Here is a 17,840-nt window from a genome sequence, read left to right on the forward strand (position 1 = left end):
GCCTATAGCAGCATAACTAACTAAGGGATGGTTCAGGGTTGCCTGAAGCCAGCCCTAACTATATGCTTTGTCAAAGAGGAAGGTTTTAAGTCTAGCCTTAAAAGTACAGAGAGTGTCTGCCTCCTGAACCCAGGCTGAGAGCTGGTTCCACAGGAGAGGAGCTTGATAGCTAAAGGCTCTGCCTCCCATTCTGCTTTTGAGAACTCTGGGAACCACAAGTAGACCTGCACTCTGAGAGCGAAGTGGTCTATTGGGATAATATGGTACTATGAGGTCTTTAAGGTATGAAGGAGCTTGATTATGAAGGGATTTGTATGTGAGAAGAAGGATTTTAAATTCTATTCTATATTTCACAGGGAGCCAATGAAGAGAAGCCAATATAGGAGAAATATGATCTCTCCTGCTAGTTCCTGTCAGGACTCTGGCTGCGGCATTCTGGATTAATTGGAGGCTTTTTATGGAGATATTGGGACATCCAGATAGTAATGAGTTACAGTAATCTAGCCTTGAGGTAACAAATGCATGGACTAGTTTTTCTGCATCATTTTGAGACAGGATGTTCCTAATTTTGGCAATGTTGCGCAGGTGAAAGAAGGCAGTTCTAGAGATTTGTTTTATGCGTGATTTAAAGGACATGTCCTGGTCAAAAATAACTCCAAGGTTTTTTACAGTAGTGCTGGAGGCCAGGGCTATACCATCGAGAGTAACTATAATTTTAGAAAAGTTATTTCTGAGATTTTTTGGCCCAAATATAATGACTTCTGTTTTCTCTGAGTTTAAAAGTAAAAAGTTACTAGTCATCCAGGCCTTTATGTCAGTTAGACAGGCTTGAAGTCTGGTTAACTGGTTTGTGTTAACAGGTTTAATAGATAGATACAACTGAGTGTCATCTGCATAGCAGTGGTAATTAATAGAGTGCTTCCTAATGACATAGCCTAGAGGAAGCATGTACAGGGTGAACAGAATCGGTCCTAGCACACCGCGGTCCGGGTGCGGACCCAGAAGCCGCCCCATACGGACCCGGACCTACAGCCAAAACAGAAGGTTAAGATTTAAAACCTAACAGGGCGCTTCTATTTCCACTGGCGCAGCTTTTGTAGACTTTACGGTAGTGGAAACGCACAGACCAATTGCATGCAAGTTGAGCCATCCCACGTGATACCACTCAGCCAATCAAGTCTGTACATCCCATGCGGTATACATTACGACTCTACAGTGTAAACAGCGCTAGAGGCAAGTTACACATGAAGAGACGGTACAAAGAAAAAGACAAAAGGCAATACATGTAGAAAACAAAGGGAGAGAAACAGGCGAGTGAGACAGAGAAAGACAGAGAACAGTTAATGAGAGAACATTATACATATCTACAGCCATACATATATGTTCAGTTGTATGTTACATGACAATAAATATTGGCAGAGAGTTTTTGAATTGTACTGAATTCATTTGATTTGACAGTCAGGTATTGATTACATGCAGATTTTGGTAAAACTACTAGGCTACTTAAATACATATCACACTAACTAGTTAGACATTATGATCTTCCGGACCTTTGCTTCAAGACATTTTCTATAACTGAACCTCTTTAAATTTTAGTTGAATACCCCTGGTCTGGGAGGACAAGTATAGAAACAAGTCCATTATCTGAGGCTAAGAGAAGATCGTTGGTGACTTTTAACAGTGCTGTTTCTGTACTATGATGTGCTCTAAATCCTGATTGAAAATCTTCAAATAGTTCATTTCTGTGTAAGTGGTCTGATAGCTGCTTAGCAACAGCTTTTTCTAGGATTTTAGAAATAAATGGCAGGTTGGATATTGGTCTATAATTAGCCAAGACTCCTGGATCCAGACTAGGCTTTTTGAGTAAAGGTTTGAATACTGCAGTCTTAAAGGCCTGTGGTACGTAGCCTGATACTAGAGATAAATTTACCAAGTCTAATAAAGATGAGTTAATTAATGGCAGCGTGTCTGTAAGCAGTCTAGTGGGGATGGGGTCTAAGAGACACGTTGATGATTTCGATGAAGCAACTACTGATGTAAATTCAGAGAGATCCATGGGAGAGAAGCAGTCTAAACATAACTGAGGTCCTACAGATGATTCAAGAGCTACTGTAGTAGAAGATTCAGTTATTGCAGGAAGCATCTGCTGAATTTTATCTCTAATAGTTGTGATTTTATTTGTAAAGAAACTCATAAAGTCATCACTGCTGAGAGCTAAGGGAACACTGGGCTCAACAGAGCTGTGACTTTTTGTCAGCCTGGCTACAGTGCTGAAAGGAAACCTGGGATTGTTCTTATTTTCCTCTATTAGTGATGAATAGTATGCAGTTCTGGTTTCATGGAGAGCTTTTTTATATGTTAGTAGATATATATATGTTTTTCCAGGCTATAAAAGTTTCCTCTATATTTGTGGAACTCCACTTCCTTTCCATCCTTCGTGATGCCTGCTTTAAGGTACGAACATGTAAATTATACCATGGGGCTAGTCTTCTCTAATTCACTAACTTCTTTTTCAGAGGGGACACAGTATCAAGAGTTTTACGCAGTGAGCTTACAGCACTGTCAACAACATGATCAATTTGGTAGGGAGTGGGATTAAGGCAGCTGCCCTCCACTATGTTTATACTTGGCATAGATACAAATAAAGATGGAATAATTTTCTTAAATTTATTAACAGCATAGTCAGATAAACATCTGCTGTAGTGGAATTTTCTTCCAAACGCTGCATGATCCATCATTTCAAATACAAAAGTTATTAAAGAATGATCTGACAAAACAGGATTTTGGGGAAAAACTATTAGATGTTCAATTTCGATGCCATAGGTCAGAACAAGATCAAGGGTGTGATTGAAACAGTGGGAGGGTTTATTAACATTTTGAATGAACCCAATTGAACCTAATATTGAATTAAATGCAATGCTGAGGCCGTTATTTTCAACATCTACATGAATGTTAAAATCTCCCACTATAATGACTTTATCTGAACTAAGCACTAAATCAGACAGGAAGTCTGGAAATTCAGTTAAAAACTCTGAGTAAGGGACAGGTGGATGGTACACAATGACAAGTAGAAGTGGTTTTTGTGAGATGGTGAAGTAGTCCCTGTGCAGGGGAGGACTTCAGCTCGTTGAAATCATTCCAGGTGTAGGTGAAAAAAAATCACCAAAGCTCTTCACTAATGCTGAAAGAGAGAAGTGGACAAACAGCAGGGAGCCTTTCGACACAGCTGCCAAGTCTGTCCAGTCACTGGCAAATGTTTCAGGTAAGCTTTTGACTGTCATATGTCTGTGTTATGTAAAACTATACACTACTGCATGTATCATAAGCAGTCTGACTCTGAAAAAGTCTAAGCAGTATATTGTGCAGATCAAGTGACTGTATCTAATGTTTATATCTTTAAAGCTGCATATAATGGACTATGTACCAGTGACAAAATCAGTAAAGTGAAATTTTTGACTTATGCTGTGTTCCCATGCAACTGTCCCATGTTTTCTATGATTCCTATGGCCACTGAAGATTTATGACAGCAGGGCCTGATAACACCCTTCTTCAGGGCCACATGATTGGTCAAGAATCTAGATAGAGGGGTTTCCATAGGAAACTTATTTCTTGGCACTTTCCATTGGGTATATTAATAACGATGCATTCAGTTTTGAAATAATATACACCTCAGACTGTATTGTAAACTGTTTCATCAAAAAATTATTCAGATAGCAGTAAATATTGCAGTGGTTTAATGCCACTCATTGCAGAACTATACTGAAATGAAAATGCACACCTAAGAAAAGAAAATCTCTAGACCTCAAACAGAAAAGGAGATCAAGTGATCAGTGTTGATGGTTTTGTTAGTGTGAGAAAAAGGTGGTGCAGAAATAAAACTGACTTTTTTAGGGTGCTATGATCAAAGATTTTGTTAGCAGACAAGCACACATTCAGACAGGATGTAGGAAAATTTGAACCTCCATAAGTTACCCCATGACATGATTGTACATATTTGAGCTTAAATACAACCAGATGATCCTGAGCTAAAAGTGTGTTTATCAGTTTTGATAAGTCACAAATTAGACCTGAGACCTGTGAACATAATTCTAGTGACTTTACGTATCACAATCGTATTGTTGTAGCTAAAGCCATTCCTACAGGTAGCACAACTAAATCACTCTGGTTTCACGCTGATTTAAAGAATAACTGCCACCATTTATTAATGATATAATACAAGTTCTAAATTATTCATATTATTCACAGATTATCCCGAGTATTGTCTCTGTAGCTACAGATCCCCCTATCTCAGCAGCTTGTGTTGCGTGCAAGCTGGGGAACAATAGTGTTTCACAGGGTGGGAAGAAGGAGGTAAGAAGGGGAAGAAGGGAGAAGAGGAAAAAATGGAAATTTTGAAGAAAACGAAATTTATTCAGAGTTTTTGTTACTCTTACAGAACGTCTGACCAAGTTGACGCTGTCAGATGCAAGTTTCATTGTGTTATTTTAAGATTTAAGCCAAAATTTAACACTTGGCTGCACTACAGCAGGGGAGTTATAGATCTAAAGGTTAGCGGTTCAATCCCCGACCCCAGCATGTGTGTGTTTCACTCCAACTCGTACTAAGTGTCATTAAACTTTGTAATTCCATATAATTAGCGTTAGAAATATCAATTCCATCTATTCTATTACAACCGGACGTTAAGAGTTTGCTGCTGAATGTTTGCATATTGTGTTAACATGTAACTAACATTAGTAAGAATGACTTCACATGTTTTAAAAGTTTTTCTAGTCATTAAATACTATTTGACTTGTTTTTTTTTTAATCTCAGTGTTAAATAAAAGTAATACTAAAATATAGTAATTTAATAATAAAGGATTACAGCACTTGAAAGATGCTTTAAAAATGTAATCCAAACTTTATTGCAATCTAAAAATATTATATACATAAATAAAATCAATATAGAACATAAATATATGCAATATTATAATGTGAAAATGTAATATAATAATATAAATAATTTAACAGCACAAAAACTGTCATTACAACTGTATAGCACAACACATTCACTCATGTCAGTAATAATAATAATAATAATATACCAAGCAGCATTTGCCACATGCTGCTTATTGTATGGCAGAAGATTCTGCCAGAGGGACACAGTGGTGGTGGCCTGCTGGTTGCTCAGCATCAGGCCAGTTTAGGTCCTCAGTTTCACCGAGTGCTCTGCTAGACTGTCCACTCTGCACCACGCTCCTCCGCAGCTTAGTGAACAAAGTAATACAATGGAAATCAAAAGTAAGTCCTACCATCACAAGTAGAAAAACAGCACACATGACACATGTACAACCTGCGGCAAAAAGACCTACCTGACATACCTGACCTACCTGCTCAGGGACTGCTTGGGTGACGGCCGGGGGTCCTGGGAGAGGAGGACGAGGTGGCTGCCAGTACAGGAGAGGGAGGGAGAGACAGAGGAGAGGTCGTCTGAATACATTTCCTGGGTCTGGGAGCAGGTGACGGTGTCTTTATAACAGCCTGGGCCATCACAGTTGAATCAGAGGGGCACCATGAGACCCTACAAAACCTGTAACCTTAAGTGGCACGTTGTGATTTCTTAAAACATGTGAAAAATACAAACCTTTACATAACTCTACAAACATAAGCAATACTTACTGATGTCAAAGTCAAAGTGGGCCTGAGCACTGTCTGCCCCGGTGTTGCTGTCTGTGCAGAACAGGGTCCTGCTGACATTCCTGGTTGTGATGTGTGTGATGGAAGGGGGGTAGAGCTGGAAGACTACAGGTGAGTAGTATTTATTTGGTTTGTTTTGCTGATAAGATCTATAATCTGATATGAAATTAATAATAAAAGTGGGCGGAGTCTAAAAATGGTTTGTTTTAAAAAAAATAGTTGGTTAGGGTGGGGTGAAGGGCGTTTCCTATGACGCCTCAACAGCAGCAAGGTCTGTTTTTAAGATAAGCAAAATGGGTTGTTTGTCTGTCAAGATAAGAATATGGTTTGTTTTGTGAGGTGTGTGTGTAACGTATAGGCCAAAAGGGAAGTGACCATGCCGCTGAAATTATAAACCATTAAAATAATTTGTCCTACTTCTTTTTAAAATGATGTTTCCTTTCGGTGAATCAAATGTGTGAATAAAATTATTTTAACTGGCTTATTTTTGTGTGTTGATATTTGTCAATGTCTGTTGGTGTACGTTTAAAATCTCGTAGACGGCAATGTTTTTTGGCAAGTCTGTCATTTTACCCCACGTAACACAGCTTGGTGACGTAGGCTACGTCTGCATGCACGAGTGTACTGAAGTGTAGAGCTAGAGGCTAGTGGGTATTAGCATCCACGACATCCTGGAACGGCGCTATATCCGGTAGTGCCCAGCAGAGGGAGCCAGAGGTGTCCTGGAGTAGCTCTATATTCAGCAGTGAGCAGCATAACGATGATGATGGAGGTAGGATGAAAGAATGTATTTCAATGCTATCTAAATACAATGTGTATATATTTATATGCAGTATTTTTAAATATGTGTGTGTTTGAAGATTTGCAGGGTTATAACAGACTGAGATACTCCGCAACACACAGCAGCCAGGGGTCAGAGAAGAGCCTTGTTAAAACAACACCCGTCGTGGATGAGTACAAACAGCCTGCTTCTGAGACCTTTCAAGCGACACAGTTCCTGGAGAATCTGAACGCCGCACAAGCTCATGAACTGCAAGAACATGAACAGACCGACATAGACCCGCTATCAGACATCAGGGCTACTCTCAGAAAGTATGGTAAAAAGCTTGATTGTATACATAGAGAGGTAGTGCAGTCTCGCTCAGAGCGTGCACAACAATATACAGTATTACAATATAAAGTATTCAGACCCCTTTAAATTTTTCACTCTTTGTGTCATTGCAGCCATTTGCCAAAATCAAAAAAGTTCATTTTATTTCTCATTAATGTACACTCAGCACCCCATCTTGACAGAAAAAAACAAATGTAGAAATTTTTGCAAATTTATTACAAAAGAAAAACTGAAATATCACATGGTCATAAGTATTCAGACCCTGTGCTCAGTATTGAGTAGAAGCACCCTTTTGAGCTAGTACAGCCATGAGTCTTCTTGGGAATGATGCAACAAGTTTTTCACACCTGGATTTGGGGATCCTCTGCCATTCTTCCCTGCAGATCCTCTCCAGTTCTGTCAGGTTGGATGGTGAACGTTGGTGGACAGCCATTTTCAGGTCTCTCCAGAGATGCTCAATTGGGTTTAGGTCAGGGCTCTGGCTGGGCCAGTCATGAACAGTCAGAGTTGTTCCGAAGCCACTCCTTTGTTATTCTAGCTGTGTGCTTAGGGTCATTGTCCTGTTGAAAGGTGAACCTTCGGCCCAGTCTGAGGTCCTGAGCACTCTGGAAGAGGTTTTCTTCCAGGATATCTCTGTACTTGGCCGCATTCATCTTTCCTTCAATTGCAACCAGTCGTCCTGTCCCTGCAGCTGAAAAACACCCCCACAACATGATGCTCCCACCACCATGTTTCACTGTAGGGATTATATTGGGCAGGTGATGAGCAGTGCCTGGTTTTCTCCACACATACCGTTTAGAATTAACGCCAAAAAGTTCAATCTTGGTCTCATCAGACCAGAGAATCTTATTTCTCATAGTCTGGGAGTCCTTCATGTGTTTTTTGGCAAATTCTATGTGGGCTTTCATGTGTCTTGCACTGAGGAGAGGCTTCCGTCAGGCCCCTCTGCCATAAAGCCCCGACTGGTGGAGGGCTGCAGTGATAGTTGACTTTGTGGAACTTTCTCCCATCTCCCTACTGCATCTCTGGAGCTCAGCCACAGTGATCTTTGGGTTCTTCTTTACCTCTCTCACCAAGGCTCTTCTCCCACGATTGCTCAGTTTGGCTGGACGGCCAGGTCTAGGAAGAGTTCTGGTCGTCCCAAACTTTTTCCATTTGAGGATTATGGAGGCCACTGTGCTCTTAGGAACCTTGAGTGCTGCAGAAATTCTTTTGTAACCTTGGCCAGATCTGTGCCTTGCCACAATTCTGTCTCTGAGCTCCTTGGGCAGTTCCTTCGACCTCATGATTCTCATTTGCTCTGACATGCACTGTGAGCTGTAAGGTCTTATATAGACAGGTGTGTGCCTTTCCTAATCAAGTCCAATCAGTTTAATTAAACACAGCTGGACTCCAATGAAGGAGCAGAACCATCTCAAGGAGGATCAGAAGGAATGGACAGCATGTGAGTTAAATATGAGTGTCACTGCAAAGGGTCTGAATACTTATGATCATGTGATATTTCAGTTTTTCTTTTTTAATAAATTTGCAAAAATTTCTACATTTGTTTTTTTCTGTCAAGATGGGGTGCTTGAACTTTTTTTTTTTGATTTTGGCAAATGACTGCAATGACACAAAGTGAAAAATTTAAGGGGGTCTGAATACTTTCCGTACCCACTGTATCTGCAGATAGTGAACACCCTAGTTTGGCCATGATGCATGATAGATTCCTACGCAGGGCTGTAAAGATTCATGAGAAAAATGCACATTTCAGACAACTGTTGAACATCCCAGCATCACCACCACACTCTGAATATCGTAATATTGTACAATCCCCATCTGAATTCCTCAGATGGTCTGAAAATACACATATGAAAATCTTCAGCAGGCTTCTCTGGCTAAACGGGGGTCTTAGCAGCATCAGCAGCTAGTGTACAGAGTGTGGATGCGTTTGATCATGCTGGTGATCAGAGCAGCTCTGGTGGTTTGGTCGGTACAGCAAGCTCAGAGCCCTCTTCATCTAGCTGTGATGGGTCAGCAGTCGGTAGTTCACTGTGTGGGGCAGGAGCCATCAGTGTTAGGAACATCCCTATCTATGATGCCCTGGAGCTAAGACAGCCGATTAATTTCAGCGATATAGACATAGACAACAATCTGCAGGTTGTGCCAGCGTTAATCAGGGAGAAGCTAGTTGAAGTGATAAATAGAGTTATTGAGGTATTGCGAGAGGGCAGTGTATTAAACATTGTATTGAAGGGTCCATAACTGGTTAGCGATGTGCAAGTTATTTTAAGGTCAGATAATGGGTATGACATTGATCATTTTACAGAAGAGGTATGCTAGGTGATACAGAGTAATGACGAGTCATTGACTGATGATGCCCTCAAGTTTGTTGTGAGTGTGGCACAGCAGGGTAGCGGTGGCGGTACAAGGTTGAAGCTTGATTGCGTTCCCTATGATGAAATGTTGTCAAGAAAGGGTAGACATTTATACACACCAAATAATGACAGCACTGACAATAATTTATGTTTCAGCATGTGCGTCATTCGCTCAAAAAATCCCTTTATGGGCGATGCTGAAATCTTACACAATGCTAAAGAACTACATGGATCGGTAGGGCTTCACCACACACAGCCGGTATCCTTTAGCGACGTTGGTAGATTTAAGAGAGAATAAGAGGTGAAAATTATAATTTTCCATCATAGTGGGGGTAGAAAACGACCAGACTGCTTCCAGACACACAATGCACCTCATCCAGAGACTATATGGCTGTACCTGTATAACAAGCATTATCATTTATAACACATATGAAATCCCCCTTATGCATTACACACCTGTGTAATGTTTGTTTTACACTATGCATACAGCATCCAGGCCCTGCTGTTAAATGCAATGACTGTAAACGAATCTGTAAATCCCAGTACTGTTTTCAGAACCATAAATTACAAGACCCAATTCACGGTATCATACCTTGTGAGACTATGCATTACTGTGATGAGTGTGGCAAGATTTACAGATGCCCCAGTCGAGCAGCCCAAAAGCATAAATGTACAAAGCCTCAGTGTGAACACTGTAGAGCTCTCATAGGAGACGGGGTACACCGGTGTTTCATACAGCCTACACCGCCTAAAGAAGATGCTGAGGTACCCGCTCCTAATTATATTCTTTACGATTTTGAAACTAGATACCGGGATGGTAAACATGAGGCCAATATGGCATGTGCCGCAGTGATGGATGAGATGGAGGCCCCGTCTCCATCTTGTTTCAGAGGTGATTGTGTGGCTGGTTTTGTCAGAGCTTATTGCCGTAAATGTCCCAGGTTATACTTTTATAGCGCACAATGCCTCAGCTTTTGACAATTAGCTAGTGCTTGAATTATTTTGTACAGCAGCGCATAACTCCTTATGTGATTATGAAAGGGAGCAGAGTGATTCTGATGTATAATGAGGCCTATAATCAACGGCGGATTGATTCCTTCAGCTTCCTGCCTATGAGTCTCTCTAAAACACCTGCTGCTCTTGGTTTTGAGGATGATATAGGGAAGGGTTATTTTCCACATAAATTCAACACTGTTGAGAATGAATTTTATGTGGGCTCTTACCCTGATGGCTATGGCTATGGCTATGAGCAAATGTCCCAGAGTGAACAGGTGAAATTCATGAGCTGGTACAATGTTGTTAAAAACACATGGTTTGATATGCAGGCTGAGCTGGCTCATTACTGTCGCAACGACGTTAATGTGCTGTGTAAAGCCTGCGTGATCAATCGCAATGCATTCATGCAGTGTACCCAGGTAGACCCTTTTGCTTTCACCACACTGGCATCAAGCTGTATGGGGGTGTTTAAGACGCTGTTCCTGTCTCACAATACTCTGGCTCTCACATATGAGGGAATGTATCTGGAATGCAATAAAGCATTTTCAGACGCGTCTATCCAGTGGCTGGAATTTGTGGCTTATTTTGAAAAGCGAGTCATTAGACACGCACTCAGAGATGGTGAGCACAAGGTAGGGGCTTACTGTGTGGATGGGTTTGATGAGGTTTCAAACACATGTTTTGAATTTGCAGGGTGCTACTACCACAAGTGTGTAAAGTGCTATCCACAGTCCTCTGCCGACAATACTGGAGTTTATGCCCAGTTTATCAACAAGGTTGATGCTCTCAGGAGGCGGCATGGTCTCTCTGGGGTTGTAATGTGGGAGTGTGAGTGGAAGCAGTTGATACAATCATATCCAGCTGTTCAGGTCTTTCTAGCCAATTACAAGAAACCTGAACGGTTGAATCCTAGGGATGCCCTTTTTGGAGGTAGGACAAACGCTATGAAGCTCCTGCATGTGACAGACTGTGCTGCTGGGGAAAAAGTCCACTACTATAATTTCACAAGTCTTTATCCTACCGTCCAGTCCAAGAAAGATTACCCTATAGGCCACCCTGAGGTAACTGTGTGTAATTTCAACAGTATTGAGAATTATTCTGTCCTTGTCAAATGTACTGTCTTGCCGCCTAGAGGGCTCTTCCATCCTGTTTTGCCCTACAGGTGTCATCACAAACTGATGTTTCCCCTCTGCCAAACATGTGCTGAGGCCCTGAATCAGTTCACTGAGTGTAAGCACAGTGATGGTGAGAGGCAGTTGTCAGGTACCTGGGCCTCTTTTGAGCTTGAAAAAGCTATTGGAAAGGGCTGTCGGGTTCTTTGCATCGATGAAGTCTGGCATTTTCCAAAAAAGAGCAACACTCTCTTTAAAGACTATGTCAGGACATTCCTAAAGTGTAAGCAAGAAGCGTCTGGCTATCCAAAGCATATCTGAACCGAGGAGGAAAAGCAGAAATATGTTCAAGACTATTTCGTTCATGAAGACATCAGACTCGATCCTGACAAGATAGCCGTCAACAAGGCAGTCAGGAGCTGTAACAAGCTACTTTTAAACTCCCTATGGGGTCGGTTTAGTATGAGAACCAATCAGGGGTCATGTTAGTTGATTACAGAGCCTGAGAGGTTCACAGAGCTGATGTTTAATGATCGTATTGATGTCAGACAATTCTGCTTCATTTCTGATGAAATTGCTATGGTGCAGTGGAGAAATGCTGAAGGGCGAGACGCCAGGGTGGCTGATGTGAATGTTTTCATAGGTGCAGTGACGACAGCACATGCAAGGCTCATGTTGTATGAATTACTGGATAAACTACAACAGCGGGTATTGTATTGTGACACAGATTCTGTAATCTGTATGTCTAGACCCGGGGAGTGGCTGCCTCCCTTAGGCCCTTACCTAGGGGATTTAACAGATGAGCTGGGCGGTGAGGAGGATGATTTCATCACAAACTTTGTATCCAGGGGCCCCAAGTGTTATACTTACCACACACATAGAGGCAAGAGACAGGTAAAATGTAAAGGTCTTGTCAAGGCATTTGTAGCTGACCAGAAAACAAACATACGCCTCACTTACATACGCCTAATTTTTGGCTGTATTGTGTTCAATTTACTGTCACTGTTTTTTTAAAATAACTTTATATGTTTGACATTATTGAATGTTTTTTTGATCTGATGAATTTATTTGACTTTGTACAATGATTATTTTCTTTCATTATGAATAATAAAACACACTATGAAAACAAGTATATTGAATGTCTTTTTATTATTAATATTTTATACGTGTCATAATTGCACATTGTACACAGGTAAAATGTTGCTGTACAGGTACAGGACTGATTCTATTGACAAAGCGTAACATCGTGGCGTCATTGAGGGTAAGATCAGAACTATATTTGTCAATAAAATGTTTGTAAAAAATCCTCTTTTGCACATGCCAGAGAAAAAATACACAATGTTGCCCGCATGTTATCGAGAGGGGTGACTGTACCTGGGTGTGTGAGTATAACACCCTGCGGGCATTTTTAATGAGAAAGTTGTGATATATATGTGTAAGAGACAGTAAAGTCGTGGAAGTTATGTGCCTTTAGTTTGGTAATTTCCGTTGTTGGGCGGAAGTTTATTTTGAAAGGAAGGTTGACGGGGGAGGAGAAAAAAAAAAGAAAAGAAGAAAACCAAAACGGTGCTTGAACGGAAGACAGACGCACGAATGAGCTGAAAGATAAACGAAAAGGAAAGAGTTTAGCTTCGGTCAGATTGGGGAACAAGGTTTGTGAAGAATATTTATGTTTCTAAAATGTATTGGTATTTTAAGTTGTGAAAATGGACAATTACACAAATAAGTTATGGTGGTTCGTTAACACGGTGTCCTTTATTTTTATTTTTACTCCCTTCAGCTCTTACGTTGGTTTAAGGTAACAAAGGACAATAAAGAAAAGTTACAAAAGCATCAGTTTTAGGCTTTTTCTTCGACCGGATGCTACAGTAAGAGCTTGAACCGCCGCCGCCATGCTGCGCCTCGTTGTCTCAATGTAAAAGAGCTACTCTCAGCGGACAGCAGGTGGCAGAAGCTGGTTTAAATAATTGAACAGAATAAACAAAGCTACATGGAGAATGGAAGATTCACAAGGTGCATCTGTAATTCTTAAGGACATTAATGAACAGATTCCCAGTCCATAAAGGGAAATTGAGGAATTTGAGACTTTGCTTCAAAATGAAAGTGAAATTGAAGGGCAAGACGTAAAGGAAACAATTTTACGTAAAGAAGAACTGTTGGCTGAGCTACAGAGTAAAGTCCAGAATGTGATGGATGTGCCTCGCCGCTCTGAAAGAGTTAAAGCACCAACAGAAAGGATGTTAGCTTACCAAAGAGAAGAAGCATGTAAAAAGGAAAAGAGACTCTTAATGTTATACGAGCAGTGGAAAATGCAAGCACGTGAGACAAGAGAAAGACTAAAGTCAGATATAGCTGAAACACAACTATCAACTCTTGCAGACTTATTAGAAAAGGGAAGGGATGATGTCAAGAAACTTTATGCAGAAATAAGGACCCTTGTGACACCATCAGCTGACTTAAGAAGAAAGGTTGACGCGTGTGAAGCTGTGACTCGTGATGTCATGAAAATCATCTTTGAAAGATTAACTGGCATTGATGGGGACTTTGATGCAGATCATGAAAGAAATCGTCTACGTGAGCTTCTGGATTGTGACTATGCACTGTCCATTTATGGCTCCACTGCTGCACAGTCCAGCAGCACCCACCATTCTTCTACTTCATATCTTGCCTCAAAACGGGTTGACGCCGCAGCAGAACTAGCGGCAAAGGAGACTGAATACAAGATTGCGCAAGAAGAACAAAGGCAGAAAGAAAAAATAAAGGCTCTAGAAGAGCAACATAAGAAAGAAATGGATATACAACGATCTGAATTGGACCGCCTGCGGGCTGAAAGGGACGTTGAAGCAGCTCGAGCCAGGTTGGAAGTCTACAACAAGGAAATATCACACATATGTGATCTCCAGTCAGTCAGAAGCGAGCAGGTGAGCCCAGGTTCCCTCTTAACGCAACTATGTTGTCACCCTCCCCTGGAGTCACTCAATTTGCACAGGCATTTCAAGACAGTATAATAATAATAAAAAAAAAATAGACTTCCTAGACCAGAGCCAACAGTGTTCAGTGGTGAGCCAATCCACTTTATCGAATGGAAATCCACATTCATGTCACTGATTGATCGAAAGGGTATCTCTGCTGCAGATAAGCTGTATTACCTAAAAAAATATGTGAGTGGTCCAGCTCGTAAATGCTTAGAAGGAATTTTCTATAGAAATGATGAAGAAGCTTACAGAGATGCCTGGAAAAAACTTAACCAGCGGTATGGCCAGGCATTTGTTATTCAAAGGGCATTCAGAGAGAAGCTCTCAAGCTGGCCAAAAATACAATCTAAAGATGCTGAAGGACTGAGGACCTTCGCAGACTTTATAAATGCATGTTGGCTTGCAATGCCTCATGTGAAGGGACTAGAAATATTGAACGACTGTGAAGAAAATCAAAAACTGCTTCAGAAGTTGCCTGACTGGGTATCTACCAGATGGAATCGCTACGTCACAACAGCTCTTATGGAAGGTAAAGGCTTTCCTAGCTTCAGTGATTTTGCTACATTTCTGTCACTGGAAGCAGATGTGGCCTGCAACCCAGTCACCTCCATTCATGCACTTCGCTCTTGTGAAACAACCAGTGACAAAGGGAATGTAAAATATGTTAAAAGGAACAAAGCAAGTGTATTCAGCACAAAAACAACTGAGCACAACTTCAAACAAGTGATTAAACCACAGTTTAGATCTCCATGCATGTTATGCCAAGACACACATCAGCTCCACAAGTGCCCAAACCTCATGAGCATGTCCTTAGAAGATAGAAGGACATATGTGAAGGATGACAAACTGTGTTATGGCTGTTTGAAACAAGGGCACAGTGCAAAGGATTGCAGACACCGTCTCACTTGTGACATCTGCACCAAAAGACACCCAACCCACCTTCACGATAAAGACTACAATAAGGATCTAAAAGGAGAAAGGCATGTGAGTATGGAAAATGTAACACAGCGCAACATATCAGAAACAGCAGCTGCCATGTCGCTTAATGTAACCAGAGTTGGACAATCTATTATTACGTCAATGATAGTGCCAGTGTGGGTGTCATCAGCTGCAAATCCACGTGAAGAAAAACTTGTGTATGCACTGTTAGATACTCAAAGCGACACAGCCTTTATTGATCAAGATGTGAGTCGTGAACTGCAAGCAAATGTCTGTCCAGTGAAACTGAAATTGACCACTATGTTGGGAAAGAATACCGTTGTAAGCAGCGGAAAAGTGTCTAACCTTCTTGTGAGAGGTTACAATTCAGCAACAGTCATAAAACTCCCTACAGCATACACAAAAGAGTACATACCTGCAAACCGAGAACACATACCAACCTGTGAAACAGCTAAGCTCTGGAGTCATCTGCTATCCATCGCAGATGAAGTCCCACCACTCCTCAGTTGTGAGGTTGGCCTGCTCATAGGTTATAACTGTCCCAGAGCATTAGCACCCAGACGAGTGATCGTAGGCAAGGAAGACGAACCTTATGCTATTCAAACAGAATTAGGATGGAGCATAATCGGCAGTTCAGCACCTCACCCGGAGTCAAATATTACAAGCAGCCTCTGCCATCGTGCTACTGTAAAGGAAGTCCCTCCAGTAACTCCCATGGACGCCATCCGTGTTCTGGAAAGTGACTTCAAAGAGATCAAAGGAAATGACAAAACAGTGTCACAAGAGGATCTTATCTTTCTTGACAAACTCAAAGAGGGCATAAGGAAAACTGAGCAAGGCCATTATGAAATGCCATTGCCATTTAAGGAAAGACCACGAATGCCTGACAACAGACATCTTACAGAGATCAGACTCGAGCAACTCAAAAGGAAACTCATCCGAGATGAAAGGTACAAGGAAGATTATGTTAAGTACATGAGTGTCATCATCGAGAGAGGTGATGCAGAGGAAGCTAAAGACGATGGACTTCCCGGTGAGACGTGGTACATACCACATCATGGCATCTATCACCCAAAGAAACCTGAAAAGCTGCGTGTGGGTTTTGACTGCTCAGCAAAACACAAAGACATCAGTCTTAACCAGCACCTCTTAGCTGGCCCTGACATGACTAACAATCTCACAGGTGTCTTTGTACGCTTCCGACAACACCAAACAGCCCTAATGTGTGACATAGAAAAAATGTTTCACCAGTTTAAAGTCCAAGAGAGTGATCGCAATTACCTCCGCTTCTTATGGTGGAAAAATGGAGACTTAAAGACGCAGCCTCAGACATACAGGATGACAGTACATCTTTTCGGTGCCGTCTCTTCACCAGGATGTGCAAACTATGGACTAAAGCATCTAGCCAAAGAGAACTGTGCTGCTTACCCTCTAGGCTCTCAGTTTGTAGACCGGAACTTTTATGTAGACGATGGGGTCACAAGTGTAGAGACAGTGCAAGTCGGTATGCAGTTGGCACAAGAGGCACGAGAGCTTTGTGCTAAAGGTGGGTTGCGGCTACACAAATTTGTATCCAATAGCAGTGCCCTTTTAAGCAGTGTCCCAACATCAGAACATGCAACAGACATCAAAACAAAGGACCTGGCCTTTTGTGAGACACAAACAGAGAGAGCACTAGGTATTCACTGGAACACAGAAAGGGACTTCTTTACATTCAACATCACACCAAAAGAACAGCCTCCCACACGGCGTGGAATTTTGGCCACAGTTGCAGCAATATATGATCCCCTTGGATTTGTCGCCCCCTATCTGCTCAAAGGAAAAAGAATCCTCCAAGAAATGTGCCGCCAAGGAACTGGATGGGATGACCCGCTGTCTGACCAGCTGAAGCCAAGGTGGGAGTGTTGGAAAATGGATCTCATCAATCTGAAAAGATTGGAAATAGCTAGATGTTATGTGCCTGCAGACTTTGGAGACGTTGTAAAAAGGGAATTACATCATTTTTCAGATGCAAGCACAACAGGATATGGACAATGTTCCTATTTGAGGCTGATAAACAAGAAAAGAGATGTTCACTGTGTTTTTGTCATGGGCAAGGCTCGTGTCTCTCCCACTAAAGTCACCACAATTCCAAGATTAGAACTCACTGCAGCAACACTTTCAGTCACCGTCAGTAACATGCTAAAGGAAGAGCTGCTGTACAACAGTGTGGAAGAGTTCTTCTGGACAGATTCAAAGGTCATTCTTGGTTACATAAACAATGAAGCCAGACGTTTCCACACCTTTGTTGCCAACAGGGTGCAGAAGATCCGCAGCAGCACATCATCTCAGCAATGGTTTTACGTCCCCACCTGTGAAAACCCTGCAGACAAGGCATCTAGAGGTACAACAGTAAATGAACTGCTGTCATCCAACTGGCTCACAGGTCCAGAATTCTTGTGGGAAAGAGAGCTACATCTGCCAGCAAAGGAAACTATGGAACTTCCAGTAGGAGACCCAGAGGTGAGAAAGGTGCAAACACTGAACACACAAACTGTAACGCAAAGAAGTCTCAGTGCCCGGCTGACAAAGTTCTCGTCCTGGTCCAATGCAGTCGGTGCTGTAGCACGTCTCAGAAGACATCTGCTCAAAAACAAATCAGATTCTCACTATACTGTGAATGAACGACAAAATGCAG

The sequence above is a fragment of the Mastacembelus armatus genome, chromosome 24, assembly GCF_900324485.2.
Source record: "Mastacembelus armatus chromosome 24, fMasArm1.2, whole genome shotgun sequence".
Taxonomy (NCBI): domain Eukaryota; kingdom Metazoa; phylum Chordata; class Actinopteri; order Synbranchiformes; family Mastacembelidae; genus Mastacembelus; species Mastacembelus armatus.